The 15797-nt window shown below is 41.5% G+C and overlaps 1 long non-coding RNA gene across 3 annotated transcripts in view; it reads left to right on the top strand.

The window, feature by feature from the left end:
* Window positions 1-15797, top strand: part of LOC145541575 (uncharacterized) — a 108044-nt gene that overhangs the window by 54268 nt on the left and 37979 nt on the right. The window contains exon 5 of one of the 3 annotated variants that reach the window (XR_014079128.1): window positions 11-159. The exons of the other annotated variants lie outside the window; for them this stretch is intronic. This is a non-coding gene — a long non-coding RNA (uncharacterized LOC145541575). The remainder of the gene's footprint in view (window positions 1-10; window positions 160-15797) is intronic. 3 annotated transcript variants of the gene reach the window in all.

The following is a 15797-nucleotide window of genomic DNA, read 5'->3' as shown; positions in this document are numbered from 1 at the left end:
CTCGCTGCAGCCCCTCCTGCCAGCTCTGAGGGTTTCCCGTGGAAAGTGGAGAAGGAGGACCGCTCCTCTCTCTGCCAGGCTATGCTTCTCTGCTTGACTAGCGCTCAGCATCCACTGGTGGCTGTGTACTTGGCTGGCCCCACCGATTTGGGGTACCAGGTAGGATTCGGCCTTGAGGCTTGGTGCAGCCAAGGCCCGCCAGTGCATCTCTGTCCAAGGTCTTCACCTCCCTTTCTCCACCCCACACCCTTTCTCTTACTTCTCCCTGGTGCTGAAAGTTACTAACTCAGTTTATAAAGGGCACATTGGTTATCCATTGCTGCAGATCAAATGACCCCAAAATGCAGCAGCTGAAAACAATAAACCATTATTATTCCACATAGTTTTTAAGAGTTAACTGGGTGGTTCTGACTCTAGATGTCTCATGTGGTCCTTGTCAGAATCTCAGCTGAGCTTCATTACCTGAAGGCTTGACTGGGGCTGGGGAGCCACTTCCAAGATGGTGTGCCTGCATACCCATTGGCAAGAGGCTCGGTTCTTTCCCACATGGGCCTCCACAGGGCTGCTCATGACCTGGCAGCTGGTTCCCCCAGACCAACTGATTCAAAAGAGAGAGAATGACCAAGATGCAAGTGTCTTTTAAAACCTAATAACATCTCTTCTGTTATATTCTGTGGGTTTCATAGACCAACTCTCATATAATTAGGAGGGGAGCTACCTAAGGGCGAGAATACCCAGAGACATGGATGCTAGGGTAGATGGAGGCTAGTTACTATGATGAGGTTTATCCACTGTGAGGATCTGGCTGAAAATCAAGCTCTCTTTTATCTTAGTCTTTTAAAATTAGACAGGTTGCTTTTTTTTTACCACATGAGCTTTTCCAGGAAAGACCCAGGAAAGGTCCTTGCTGCAATTACCCTTGATACACCTGCTTATAAAATCACATTTTGTTTTTATTATATAAGTAACATGTATTCATTGTTGGAAAGGAAAAAAAAAACATAGACTAAGTGAAAAAGCAGATAAAAGTCATCTCTTAGTCCACCCTTTAAAATTAAACTCTGACACTATGGTTTTACAGAATTTTCTTTGAATGTTACTTTTGTGGAATCTTCTCTGTCCATTTATATTTTTAACAACTATTTTTTGAACATCTATTTATGTGTCAGAACATCTATTTATGTGTCAGTAATTCTACTTCCGGGAGTTTACCTAAGGAAGCATTCAAGGCCAGGAGCAAAGAGTTGGATACAATCAACTTATTCCAACACATTTACCCAATAATCTTAATGCTGTTTTACATTTGTACTTGTATTTGTACATAGAAAATTCTTTTTCTTCATAGTTTCTGATTCTGGGAGTTCTTTATCCTCATCTGTTTATGAAAATCTCATTTTTGAGTGGTGAGATCTTAAGAAAATGTTTCTACTTTTTTTGCATTATGTTGGGTTGGCCAAAAAATTCCTGTTTTTATGTGAGATGCTGTGCATTCATGTGTGCTTAGTTGCTCAGTCATGTCTGACTCTTTGCAAACCCATGGACTGTAGCCTGCCAGGCTCCTCTGTCCATGGGATTTTCCAAGGAAGAATACTGGAGTGGGTTGCCGTTTCTTTCTCCAGGGCATCTTCCTGACCCAGGGATTGAACCTGCATCTCCTGCGTTGGTAGGCAGGTTCTTTACTGCTGAGCCACCTGGGAATATTACAGAATAATAATAATAATAAAAGGTATAATTATGGCCATCCAGTGTACTCCACAGATGCACTTTTCTCTCATCATTTTTTTGTTTCTTTGTCCTTTTTCTCTGAATTTTGAAAAAAATTTTCAAAAATTTTTTGACCAACCAAATGTAGGTTGGTCCCTACACATGAATATTCCCCTTTTTTATTTTTAAAGTAAAAAAATTAACTAAATAATTAAAGCAGACAAAATAATACTCACAACATGTATATAACATATAGGCTACCATCATCAGTTTAAAATCGAACAGTATCTTAGATGCTCCTCCCTGGTCGCCTCTATCCTGAAACTTATGATTATCATTCTCTTGCATTTCTTTGTAGTCTTATTGATACGATGAACATGCATATCTTTTTACATTGTCTAGTTAATGCATTTGTTTCTTATGCAAATGCAGTCAAGTTACACATGCTCTTCTGTGCATTGATTCTCCTCCCTTCCCATCTTCACGTCTGTGAGAGTTATCCATGCTGATGGATGTGGCTGCAATTAGTTTTTATGGTGCTGTAGTGTTTCCTTGTGTGAATGCACCCCATTGTATCAATTCTGCCCATGGACACTGGGAAATTTCTGGATTCTTGTGATTACAAAGAATGCTGCAGTGCACATTCTGGTATATGTCATCTTCTGCACACACATATAAGGATTTCTCTAGAACAGTCATTCTCAAACTTGACTGCACATTGGAATCACGTGGGAATTAACAATACAGCCTATTGATGTGTGGCTCATCCCCCCTCACCACTACCCAAGGCATTCTGGCTTAACTGGTACAGGGTCTGACTGGCATCTGGGTGTTAGAAAGAAGGTTTGGAACCATTACCCTCGTATGTCTGCTTGGCAGTGGAATTGCCAGGCTGTAGGCTATGTGCATCTTCTATCCTACAAATTTTCTTATGAGGAATATGGGAAAATTCCAGTCGCTTCAGGTTTTCACCAGTATGTGGTTTTGTCTGATTAACGAACATTTTTGATAACATCAATTCTACCATTTGCAAAGGGAGTGGAGATATGAGTTTTAATCTGTTATTGCTTTTAATTTCCTTATATTCCTCCTTTATCAATCCTCTAATGCTACTTTTGTTTATCTTGCTCTATTCTTTTCACCTGAGTCTATTTTTCCTTGTAATCCTATATTTCAGAAAGGTCATGTCTTCTTGTATCCTCTGGTGGATGCAAAAAATTTCCTGGCATTTTCCTACTGATGCAACAATGGATGGTTATCAGTGGCTTGCTCTTCCTCTAGGTCCTCTAATAATGCATTTGCTTTCTTTGTTGTTGTTGTTCCCCACTGGATTTTTTCACAGACCCCATGAAACAATTGATTTTGCTCTCGCTCTAAAAATCTGACTGTGTTAGGTCTTAGTTGTGGCATGCATTCGGGATCTTTTGTTGTGACGTGGGCTCAGTAGAAGAGCTGGATGTGCGATCTTAGTTCCCTGACCAGGTATCGAACCTGTGTCCCCTGCATTGGAAGGTGAATTGTTAACCAAAGGACCACTATGGAAGTCTCTGGTTTTGTTGCTCTGAACAACACATGATCTAATACTTGTCAGCAGTTAGAAGGCAAATCACCTGTGGTCTCATGGGAGGCGCTGGTCCCTTTTGCTACCCAGACTACAGCTGAAGTGAGGCTTAATCAGTGCAGATCCTGGTGCATTTTTTTGATTAAAACAGGCTCTCACTTGGGATTCCACAGCTCTGTGGGGTGGCATCTTCCTCTTGCTTCCCTTTGAGGAGGGGGTCCTGTTTAACTGATTCAATACCAGGTCTTCCTAGGTTAAGGGAGGGGGCAGGCAGGAGGAAGTTAGAATGCCCATGGCCTTTTCTGAAAAATGGAGATGATAATAGCATCTGTGGATTTATTACACAGAAAGGGCTTAGCATAATGTTTGACAGATGGCAAACATTTAATAAGTGGTAGTTGCCCTCATATTTTATTGTTGGCATATTATTAGTGTATTGTATGTTTGTGTGTATATTATTGACATGTAGTATCATTACTATTCATCCTACTGGAATGAAAGCTACAGTGAAGGTAAGATAATTTTGTCTATTTTTGTTCATTTCTTTATCCTCAGCAACTAGAACAGTGCATGACACATGGTATACACCCGAGAAATATTTGTTGGATGAATGAAATTTTGAGAATTTGGAGAGGTTATAGTCAGAATTGCTCACCATGTGCTATTTTGAATCAGAAGTTGGCAGTTACTTATATTAGTGAAAAATTTGAATCAACCTATATATATAGGTCAAATAGCAAGGGTTAGTTGAATAAATTACAGCATGTCATATGCTGGAATGCTATGTTCTGTTGCAAATTATGTTGTGCAATATTTTTTGACTGGGGAAATGTTTACTTACATTGTTGGAATGAAAAAATTATAAAAAACTGTGTGTACTGTATAATCTCAAATATATAAAAACTGTGTGTATATAGAAAAAAACTGAAAGTAATATAACAAAACATTCATAATGGTTGTCTCTGGTGGTGGGATTAAAGATAATTGTGAATTTGCTTCTTTGAGCTTCTCGGTGTTTTCCAAATATGTTTATAATAAGCATACATTATTCTGGAAATAAGAAAATCGTAATTTTTAACAGATGTGTACCAAAGATGAATTAAGTGGCATAGATCCCAGGGATGCAGTGCTGTTAGTACAGATCTGGAACAATAATGTCAGGAAGACTAAAGCTGGGAGTGGTTTAGGGCAGTGGTCCCTAACCTTTTTGGCATGAGGGACTGGTCCCATGAAAGACAATTTTTCCACAGACTGGGGTGGGGGAGTAGTTTGGGAATGATTCAAGAGCATTACATTTATTGTGCACTTTATTTCTATTATTATCACATGAGTTCTACCTCAGGTCATCAAACATTAGATCCTGGAGGTTGGGAACCCCTGGTTTAGGGTTCAAAGAAAATTTTAAAAGACAATAAAATGGTTACTAGATCAGTTAACGGTCTTAGTTGCAGCTAACCAGAAACTTTCAGAATTCTGAAAGAGATGGGAATACCAGACCATCTGACCTGTCTCTTGAGAAACCTGTATGCAGGTCAGGAAGCAACAGTTAGAACTGGACATGGAACAACAGACTGGTTCCAAATAGGAAAAGGAGTACGTCAAGGCTGTATCTTGTCACCCTGCTTATTTAACTTATATGCAGAGTACATCGTGAGAAACGCTGGGCTGGAAGAAACACAATCTGGAATCAAGACTGCCAGGAGAAATATCAATAACCTCAGATATGCAGATGACACCACCCTTAAGGCAGAAAGCGAAGAAGAACTACAGAGCCTCTTGATGAAAGTGAAAGAGGAGAGTGAAAAAGTTGGCTTAAAGCTCAACGTTCAGAAAACCAAGATCATGGCATCTGGTCCCATCACTTCATGGGAAATAGATGGGGAAAGAGTGGAAACAGTGTCAGACTTTATTTTTTGGGGCTTCAAAATCACTGTTGATGGTGACTGCAGCCATGAAACTGAAAGACACTTACTCTTTGGAAGGAAGGCTATGACCAACCTAGACAGCATATTTAAAAACAGAGACATTGGCTTTGCCAGCAAAGGTCTGTCTAGTCAAGGCTATGGTTTTTCCAGTGGTCATGTATGGATGTGAGAGTTGGACTGTGAAGAAAGCTGAGCGCCAAAGAATTGATGCTTTTGAACTGTGGTGTTGGAGAAGACTCTTGAGAGTCTCTTGGACTGTAAGAAGATCCAACCAGTCCATCCTAAAGAAGATCAGTCCTGGTTGTTCATTGGAAGGACTGATGTTGAAGCTGAAACTCCAATACTTTGGCCACCTCATGCAAAGAGTTGACTCATTGGAAAAGACCCTAATGCTGGGAAGGATTGGGGGCAGGAGGAGAAGGGGACGACAGAGGATGAGATGGTTGGATGGCATCACCGACTTGATGGACATGGGTTTGGGTAAACTCCGCGAGTTGGTGATGGACAGGGAGGCCTAGCGTGCTGCAATTCATGGGGTCGCAAAGAGTCGGACACGACTAACCGACTGAACTGAACCAGAAACTAACTCTGGCCAGTTTGAGCAGCAAGATGGTCTATTTAAAGGGACCAGAGCAGCTCATAGAATTTCCAAGAGGACCAAAGGACCATGGCAGCAGCCCCTCAGAGAGAAACAATGCTCGAATTCCACTGCAGAACTAGCCCAGTTTTCCTGCGGATGCTGGGTACAGGGTCAGTTCTGCTGCTCTGGGACCCGAACTCTCCCCTGGGAATCACAGCCCTCATTACAGAGGGTGCTCAAGCTCAAGACACTGCTGTGGTCCTGGGAGTGTTAGAAATGCAGACTCCCAGGTTCTATCCCAGACCTACTGACTCAGACTCTCTTAGGCTGGGACCCAGCCATCTGCATCTCAGCAGGACTTCAGGGTAATTCTTGAAGAGACTAAGGTTTGAGAAGCACTCTCTGTAGTTGCTGTTGATTCTTTGCATTCAAAGTCTAAGAGGCATGTGTTTGATCGGCAGGCTCTGGGTCACGAGCCCATATCCTTCCTTCAGGGGAGGCTGGGGAGTGGGTGTCAGCGGTGATCAGCTCTGTGCTGATTTATGGGGGTGTGGGGTTCTCAAGACCTAGAGAAATGGTTCAGATGCTGACCCACCAAGAGGAATGACTGGTGTCTACATCCTATTCCAATATTTGGAGCAATCAAAGAGGCATTCAGGGATAAGGTCATTGTGTCAGCAGTATTGATGATCATTTTCCCTGGCCTTTGTCAGGAACAAGAACAAAATCTTCAAACTGAAAAATGCACAACAAATTCTCTTTTAAAATTTTGTTTAGCATTTTAAAATTATTAAAATTTATTTTTAATTGGAAGATAATTGCTTTACAATGTTGTGTTGATTTCTGCTGTACAATTAATTTTTTTTATTGAGGTGACATTGTATGTTTCATGTGTCCAACATTATGTTTCTAGTTCTTTATACCCTACAGCATGCTTACCACCAAAAATTTAGTTTCCATACAGTTAACTTTCTTTACCCACTTTTCCCTCCCTGCTGCCCCTTCCCCTCTGATAAGGGCTACTCTGTTCTCTGTATTTATGTGTTTGCTTTTGTTTGGTTTGGTCACTTACTTGGTTTTTTTTTCTTTGCTATATTCCATATAAAAGTGAAGTCATGTGGTATTTGTCTTTCTCCATCTGACTTAGTTCACTTAGTATAATAACCTCAAGGTCCACTTGTGTTGTCACAGCTGGCAGGATTTTTATCTTCTTTATGGTCCAGTAGTATTCCGTAGTGTATGTGTACCACATCTTCTTTCTCCATTCATGTGATGGACACTTAAATTGTTTCCTTATCTTGACTACTGTAAACAATGCTTCAGTGCACATTGGTGCACATATATCTTTTCAAATTAGTGTTTTTGCATCCATGGGATAAATACCCAGAAGTGAGATAGTTGTATCATGCAGTAGTTCTATTCTTAATCTTTTTAAAGGAATCTCTATACTGACTTCCATAGTGGCTGCACCAATTTACAAAATTTTCAGATTAAAAAAAAACTCAGTAATGTGTATTGTTTATGGATACATATAAGTGTACTAAAAATACACATTGCAAAGGAATTATATTGCTCCTTCTTTGGGGGATGGAAGTGGAGTTTCAGCTGTGTTTGAGACACCTTGTTTCCTCAAGAAAATTATCTGAGACAAATATGGCAGACATATTTGAAAACATCTATTTTATCATGGTAGTGAGAACATGGATGCAAGAATGGTATTAATAACATTTGACTACTGACAAACCTTGAGTCTGACCAGAAGAGACTGTACCTGCAGGGCTGGGCCTCATCCTGCTGTGTGAGCCGTTATATCTCGTCTATTGCTGGATTGTGGGCAGGTCCTTGAAAAAGACCAGGCATGATACAAGCTGTCACCAGAGCTTTTGGGTAGATTTGTAGATGATTGTCTTGGGCTGGAGGCACATCAGCAGATTGCCAGCTCTTGGCTCTGTCCTACCCAACAATGTTATCTATAACTCAGGTGAAAACATAGCAGGGACACAGTCAAATTTGCAGGTGATGTGAAAGCAGGATTCATGAGAGATCCCGAACTTTACTCAATCTCAAGATCTCATATCTGATGCTCAGGAGTCAAGATGGAGTCTCTAACGTAGTCATCTCAACAGGTGGAAATGAGAAACTAGAGTCAATGAAACACAGTTATAGAAGTATAAAGACAGTACTTCATTGAGCTTAAAACCAATGACTACTTGTAGACACCTGGCTTGGCAGGCTCACATGTGAAAATTCCAGGAGCCTTAAAACCTTTTGTAATCCGCCAATAGGAGCATACATTGGTTCTGGAGGGTAAGTTGGTGATAAGTACCGAAAAGCCTCACAAGGAAACGCATGTCTTTTGATCCAGCAGTTCAACCTTTAGGAATTGTGAAGAAAGCATCAGATATGCTAAGTGAAATAAGTCTGATAGAGAAAGACAAATACTGCTTGATCTCACTGACACAGAGAATCTGAAAAAACTGAACTCAGGGAATCAGAGTAGAGTGGTGGTTCCCAGGGGCTGGTGGGAGGTGTGGGTAACAGGAAGATATTGATTAAAGGGTACAAACATCCAGTTATAAGATTACCAAGCTCTGGGGATCTCATGTACAGCGTGGTGATTATAGCTGATGATACTGTATCACATACTTGAAAGTTGCCAAGAAAAGCAGATTGGAAATTCTCTCTCCACAAAAAAGAAATGGTATCTATGTGATGGGATGGAGGTGTCGGCCAATACTATGATGATCATCATTTTGCAATATTTAAGTGTAGCAAATGAAAATCAACATGTTGAACACCTTAGACTCACACAATGTTATATGTCTATTTATATCTCAATAAAGCTGGAAATAAAAGACACCATCAGAGAAATGTGCAGAGACAGATGTATAAGGAGGTTTATCAAGGCATTGTTTATAATAGCAAAACAAAACACAGCTGTACAGAACCCATCCAGAGGGTACTAGTTAGATATATACCATACGTGGACTATTAAACAACTGATAAAAAAGACAATATAATAAGCAGATAAAATAGTCTGGAAGAATATATTTACAGTGATTATGACTGGGTGGTGAGTTGTGAGAGTTTTTAAATTTATCTTTTGTTTATTTGTATTTTCTCATTTTCCAAGGTTATGTGTTGCTTGTATGATAGAGAAGCAATGATTTTTAAAAATTAGTTTTAATTGAATATATAGACAGGAATAAAGCAGACCTTTGCAGTCAGAGAACAGCAAAAGTGGATCATGACACAGAACTAGTTCAGTAAAGAAAGAATGCTGTCAGCACCACTAAATTCCTGAGATCAGAGCCTGCACTGCTGAGCCCTCTGGCCTGGACACTGGAAGTTAAGACTGGTACCCCTGCCCCACTCCACTCCTCTTTCCTGGCTTCAATTCCTCTTCCTCCCCTCATTTCAAAGCCTAGGAGTGTGTGCATCTGATTGACAGTCTAGGTAACCAGCCACGCTTGAGCTTCACGGGAGGCTGGCAGAAGAAGATCCAGAAATTTCTACTTATCTAGTTACTGTAGGACTCGGCTTCACATTTGAGCAGCCAAAAAACACCAAAGTTCACTTTAGCATTTGACATATTTTTTTTCCTTCCTTTCTTTCTGTCTCCTTTTTTCTTGAAGTTTAAGTTAAGTTGATTTACAGTGTCATGTTAGTTTCAGGTATACAGTATAGTGATTCAGTTATGTATCTATATGTATATATATACATGTATATATTATTTTTCAGATTCTTTTTCCTCATAGGTTATTATAAAATACTAAATATAATTTCCATCTTGCACTGCTCCTCAGTGGGTCTCTCTGTTTTCAGTTTCCCCTTGGAGCCCATCTACAAGCTGGCAGCAAGGCTCTTTGTGGCGGACATCATGGTGGGTGCTCCAGTATCATTCCAGCTCAGAGGATTGGTCCAAGCCAGACATGGCGCATGCTGTTTCCTCTAACAGGGCCATGTGACCCTGAGATGAGGGGAGGGGTACCCTACAGGTACCCCTGTAGGGAAGATGCTTTAGGGTTTGTTTGTGCCTGAATGTGTTACTGGCACTGCCTTTTTGCAGCCACCCCAGAGAAAGGCAATAACTAGTGTTTGCACTGTGGAGACTTGCAGAGATTCTGGGGTGTCTGTGGGGCTGGTTGTACCATGCCTGTAGCTTGCCTGCCCTTTATTTCCAGTAAGGTGATCAATGTTCTTATTGTTTAAGTTAGTTTTCATTGAATGTCTGTTGTTTACAGTGGAAAGCATTGTCCCTGATAGTCATTTAGCCAGAATACAAGTCTAATCATTTCCTTTCTCTGTGGTTTCTGCATTGCCTTTGGAATAAAGTTCATGTTCCTTAACACGGTTCACAAAATTCTTAGGTTGTAATCAGATAATCCTGTGTCCTCTTCCACAAACACCCTGCACTTCTACTCTTTTTCTTCCCTAGGATGTTCTTGTCCTCTTTTTCCATCTACTGGACTTTTATTCACCTCCCAGGGTTGGCTCAAGTGACAGCTCATCTTTGAAGTTTTTCTTAATGCCTCAGGCAGAATAAATGAGTCCTTTTAAGTGTCTCCAAGCACTTTGTGTCTGTATTATAGAGCTTTCTGTAGCCTCACACACAGTGGCAGGCACTTCTGTTTCTGCTCCTTTGCTAAAAGAAGAATTCCTTGAAGGCTACTACCATGTTCCATCCTCCTTGTAGCTCTTGTATCTTGCATAGGACCTAATGATTCTATAAGTACTAATGAAATGTTTATGGAGTACATCCTTGGTCACTCAGATTGTAGATAACCTGGGATATGGCTATTAATTTATTCTTTTATTAAAAATAAAGTGATTATTATCAATAATAATGTCTTTTGGACTTTGCAGTTTAAAAAGCTCTTTAATACACACTGTCTCAATTAATCCTCCCAGAATTCCTGTAACACAAACATTATCCCCACTTCACAGATGAAACTGCATAACCAATCAAAGTATATTTGTTGAGTGCCTACAATTTGCATAATACTATGCAAAAGGCCAGCTGTGGAGGGAGGAGGCAAAGAAGTAAAAACCATAGTCTCTCTTCTCACAGAGTTCACAATTTACTCAGGGAGATAAAAAAATAAAACAAATGTGTCAATCACAAGAGACAAGAGCAGTGCAGTACAGCAGTGCAGAAATATTTTTCCATTTATTATTTTTTTATTGGAGGATAATTGTTTTACAATGTTGTATTAGTTTATGCTGCACAACAGAGTGAATCAGCTACATGTATACATATATTCCCTCCCTCTTGAATCTCCCTCCCACCCAGCCCCATCCCACAGTGCAAAAATGTTGAAGACAATAATTTACTACATAATAAGAGAGGAATATAAGACATAAGTACCACAAGAATTACCATAAGAAAGGGGAATGGGAAAGATATATCCATCTGAATGCAGAGTTCCAAAGAATAGCAAGGAGAGATAAGAAAGCCTGCCTAAGTGATCAATGCAAAGAAATAGAAGCAAACAATAGAATGAGAAAGACTAGAGATCTCTTCAAGAAAATTAGAGATACCAAGGGAACATTTCATGCAAAGATGGGCACAATAAAGGACAGAAATGGTATGGACCTAACAGAAGCAGAAGGTATTAAGAAGAGGTGGCAAGAATACACAGAAGAATTGTACAAAAAAAGATCTTCATGATCCAGATAATCACGATGGTGTGATCACTCACCTAGAGCCAGACATCCTGGAATGTGAAGTCAAGTGGGCCTTAGGAAGCATCACTACGAACAAAGCTAGTGGAAGTGATGGAATTCCAGCCGAGTTATTTCAAATCCTAAAAGATGATGCTGTGAAAGTGCTGCACTCAATATGTCAGCAAACTTGCAAAACTCAGCAGTGGCCACAGGACTGGAAAAGGTCAGTTTTCATTCCAATCCCTAAGAAAGGCAATGCCAAAGAATGTTCAAACTACCTCACAATTGCACTCATCTCACATGCTAGCAAAGTAATGCTGAAAATTCTCCAAGCTGGGCTTCAATAGTACGTGAACTGAAAACTTCCAGATATTCAAGCTGGATTTAGAAAAGGCAGAGGAACCAGAGATCAAATTACCAACATCTGTTGGATCATAGAAGAAGCAAGAGAATTCCAGAAAAACATCTACTTCTGCTTCATTGACTACACTAAAGCCTTTGACTGTGTGGATGACAACAAACTGTGGAAAATTCTTAAAGAGACGGAAATTCCAGACCACCTTACCTGCCTCCTGAGAAATCTGATGCAGGTCAAGAAGCATCAATTAGAACCAGACATGGAACAATGGGCTGGTTCCGAATTGGGAAAGGAGTACGTCAAGGCTGTATATTGTTGCCTTGCTTATTTAACTTATATGTAGAGTATATCATGCAAAATGCTGGGCTGGATGAAGCACAAGCTGGAATCAAGATTGCCGGGAGAAATATCAATAACCTCTGTTATGCAGATGACACCACTCTTATGGCAGAAAATGAAGAGGAACTGAAGAGCCTCTTGATGAAAGTGAAAGAGGAGAGTAAAAAAGTTGGCTTAAAACTCAACATCCAAAAAACTAAGATCATGGCATCTGGTCCCATCACTTCATGGCAAATAGATGGGGAAACAACGGAAACAGTAACATTATTTTCTTGAGCTCTAAAATCACTGCAGATGGTGACTGCAGCCTTGAAATTAAAAGACGCTCCTTGGAAGAAAGGCTGTGACCAACCTAGATAGCATATTAAAAAGCAGAGACATTACTTTGCCAACAAAAGTCCATCTAGTCAAAGCTATGGTTTTTCCAGTAGTCCTGTATGGATGTGAGAGTTGGACCATAAAGAAAGTTGAACACCAAGAATTGATGTTTTTGAGCTGTGGTGTTGAATAAGACTTTGATAGTCCCTTGGACTGCAAGGAGAGCAAACCAGGCAATCCTAAAGGAAATCAGTCTTGAATATTCATTGGAACGACTGATGCTGAAGCTGAAGCTCCAATACCTTGGCCACCTGATCCGAAGAACTGACTCATTGGAAAAGACCCTGATGCTGGAAAAGATTGAAGGCAGGATGATAAGGGGACAACAGAGGATTAGATGTTTGTATGGCATCACTGACTCGATGGACATGAGTTTGAGCAAGCTCCAGGAGTTCATGAAGGACAGGGAAGCCTGGTGGCTGCAGTCCATGGGGTCGAAAAGAGTCAGACACGACTGAGTGACTGAACTGAACCATAAGAATTAAGATAACTCTGGGGTTTACAGTGAAAGTCCATGAATCATCTTCCAAAAGAGATTGAACCTGGACTGTTGGGATCAATGGGATTTCACAAAATGAGGAAAGGGAAAGGCATTCGCTGTGAAAAGGGAAGGCTAACAGGGACAAAGTACTTCTCTAGGAGGCAAGGAAGAAGGGGGGATAGTGAAAGTCCCATGGAAATGGATGAAGGTTTGTTGAATGGATGGATGGATGAATGGATGGGTGTATGGATGGATAAATAGATAGATACACAGCTTGGAAAGATAGGTAGATAGGTGGCTGGGTGGCTGAGTGTATGACTGGATGAATAGACGGATGAAATTGCAGGTTGCAGAGGCTGACGCTCATTTTGCTGAAAATGTCTCCAAACACAGTAGCACGATGATGAATTCTGTTCTCTTCACAAAGTAACTTGGTTTAGGGACTTCCCTGGCAGTCCAGTGGTTAAAACTCTGTGCTTCCACAGCAAGGGGCACAGGTTTGATCCCTGGTTGGGAAACTAAGATCTTGCATGCCGTGCAGTGCGGCCAAAAACAAACAAACAAACAAAACCCCAAAGTAACTTGGTTTAGCTCGTCCAGATGAAAGAAAGACATTGTGGGTGTCCAAAATCACTTGCTGATTTGAAACATTTAAATGGGGTCAGAGGTACCTGGACAGGCCTGGGCTTAGGATGTCATCAGGCCAGGATAGCCTTTTAACATTATGCATGGGTGTGTTTTCTCCAAACACATGTGTGGAGACACACACAAGACTTTGTTTGGGATTTTTCTTTTCCTTTTTACTACATTAGGCCAAATTTTTGTTTTGACTGAATTATCACTTTCCAACTTCCCGTGTGTGGGAGCCCAAAGCCCCATGAGTCAGCATAAATGAGACACTTGGACCCATAATAATGGTGGTAGCAAGTGTTTACATAACTTGGGTAAAGGATACAGTTCAGCTTGTTTTGGAAAAGGATATTCTTGATGGGAAAGTAGACTTGGTCCATCCTTACTCCTGATGCAATCACATCCAAGGTTGATGGGCTTATGTGATTAATTTGAGATGAGAGTTGCCCCCTCCACTAGCTTTTGATCCCTAACTACTGATGAAGCCACATTATTAGCATAATATGGTCACATTTCTGCCTGCTCAACAGTATAACCCATCATCTGGGTTCCTGGTACAGAATTTCTGGCTGCACACCAGAGCCAAGGGCCATGCATTTGAACACAGGGGCTTTTCCTCCAGCAGAGGTGCTTTCCAGCCAAGGGTTTTTCCTAGGATAGGTCTAGCTCCAGTCTAAGTCAGAATGTTTGGACTCAGTCTGAAGTGTGCCTTTCTTCTCAGTTTTTAAAAATTTCTCAGCCTAAGATGGCTTGAGCAGCCTTCATTCAGATGTCTTGTGGTTTCTCTGTGAAGGCTTTTCTGGAAGACACTGTTGTTTAACTACACAAGTCATTTCTGGCCCCTTTTTTCCCCTCCAGCTGCCTCCAATTACAGAAGCTGGAAAACCAAGTACAGAATTTCCCACATGTGGCCATATAATCTGATTTGGGCCAGTGAGAAGAAGAGGAAGTCTAGCTGGGGCTTATGGGAAAATTCTTCTTCCTTATAGGAAAGACAAGCTGAGATGCTCCGGGATGTCACCTTTCCCTCCTTTTCCCCATCTCGAACGCATTTATGTTGAGATAGGACTTGAACAGTTCAGGAGGTTGGATTGGTGGGCTGAACAAATTCTGCAGGTACTCACTGAACCTCCACTGTGTGCCTTACTGGTGGCTCAGTGGGAAAGAATCTGCTTGCCAATGCAGGAGACACAGGTTTGATCCCTGGGTCAGGAAGATCCCTTGGAGAAGGGAATGGTTACCCACTCCAGTATTCTTGCCTGGAGAATCCCGTAGACAGAGGAGCCTGGTGGGCTACAGTCCATGGGATCATAAAAGAGTTTGACACGACTGATCGACTGAGCACCATTTGCCTGATGCTATCTCAGGTCCCAGGGATGTAGTTTCAAACATGAAACGGTGTGTGCCTGTCCTCACGAGCTTGACAGCCTGGTCCCAGGGAGGGTAAAATCAACAAAGAAGAACAGAAATGGATGGACCAATATTGACCGAAAATGAGCAGGCCCAGCGAACCAGAAAAGAACTTTCCAGGTCTGAGGAGGGAGAAGGGGTAGACCCTCCTATAGGGTGCTCCTGTTAAAATACCGCAGACGAGGCAGGCTGAAGATGAAAGAGCCGTAGCAGGGAGCTTCACAACACCTACAGGGCAGAGATCAATCTTCACCATGAAAGGGAGAAAGAAAGAGGGAGAGCAAAGTGGAGAAGCCGTGGGGGTCTGAGAGGCACGAATCCAGCTGCAGGCAGAGAAGAGGGTGGTTAAAGAAAACCCTTGAAACTCTGTCAGGGCAGACAGAGGAGTAATGAAAGGGATTCTCATAAGTGCCTGGAAATAGGCTGATGAGAATGGTACAGACGATGGCTTTAAAAGGTTTTGTTCTTCTGTGGGACAAGGAGCACTATTGTGGTTCATAGAAGTGAGGTGCTCTGGTGTGTGTGTGGCTGGGATGGGGGGTTTAGGGGCAGTCTCTAACCCCAAATGCACAATGACTGTCAGTGGCTATTCAGTATCTTACACCTGCCTGAGCGGAGGGCTAGAACTGTCCCCATGGAGATGCAATGAAGTCAGGCCCTGGGGTAGGAAGACAGAGATGTTGCTGTGTGTCCGAGTCAGAGCACATGACTTCCTATGAATCAGCATGACTCTGCTGCGTTAACATCAGAGGGAGTGGCTGGAG

This window comes from Giraffa tippelskirchi, chromosome 3 (assembly GCF_054371585.1).
Source record: "Giraffa tippelskirchi isolate mGirTip1 chromosome 3, T2T-mGirTip1v1.2.pri, whole genome shotgun sequence".
In the NCBI taxonomy this organism is placed as follows: domain Eukaryota; kingdom Metazoa; phylum Chordata; class Mammalia; order Artiodactyla; family Giraffidae; genus Giraffa; species Giraffa tippelskirchi.
Note: the sequence above shows the minus strand (reverse complement) of the source record. Positions and strands in the feature narration are given on the sequence as shown.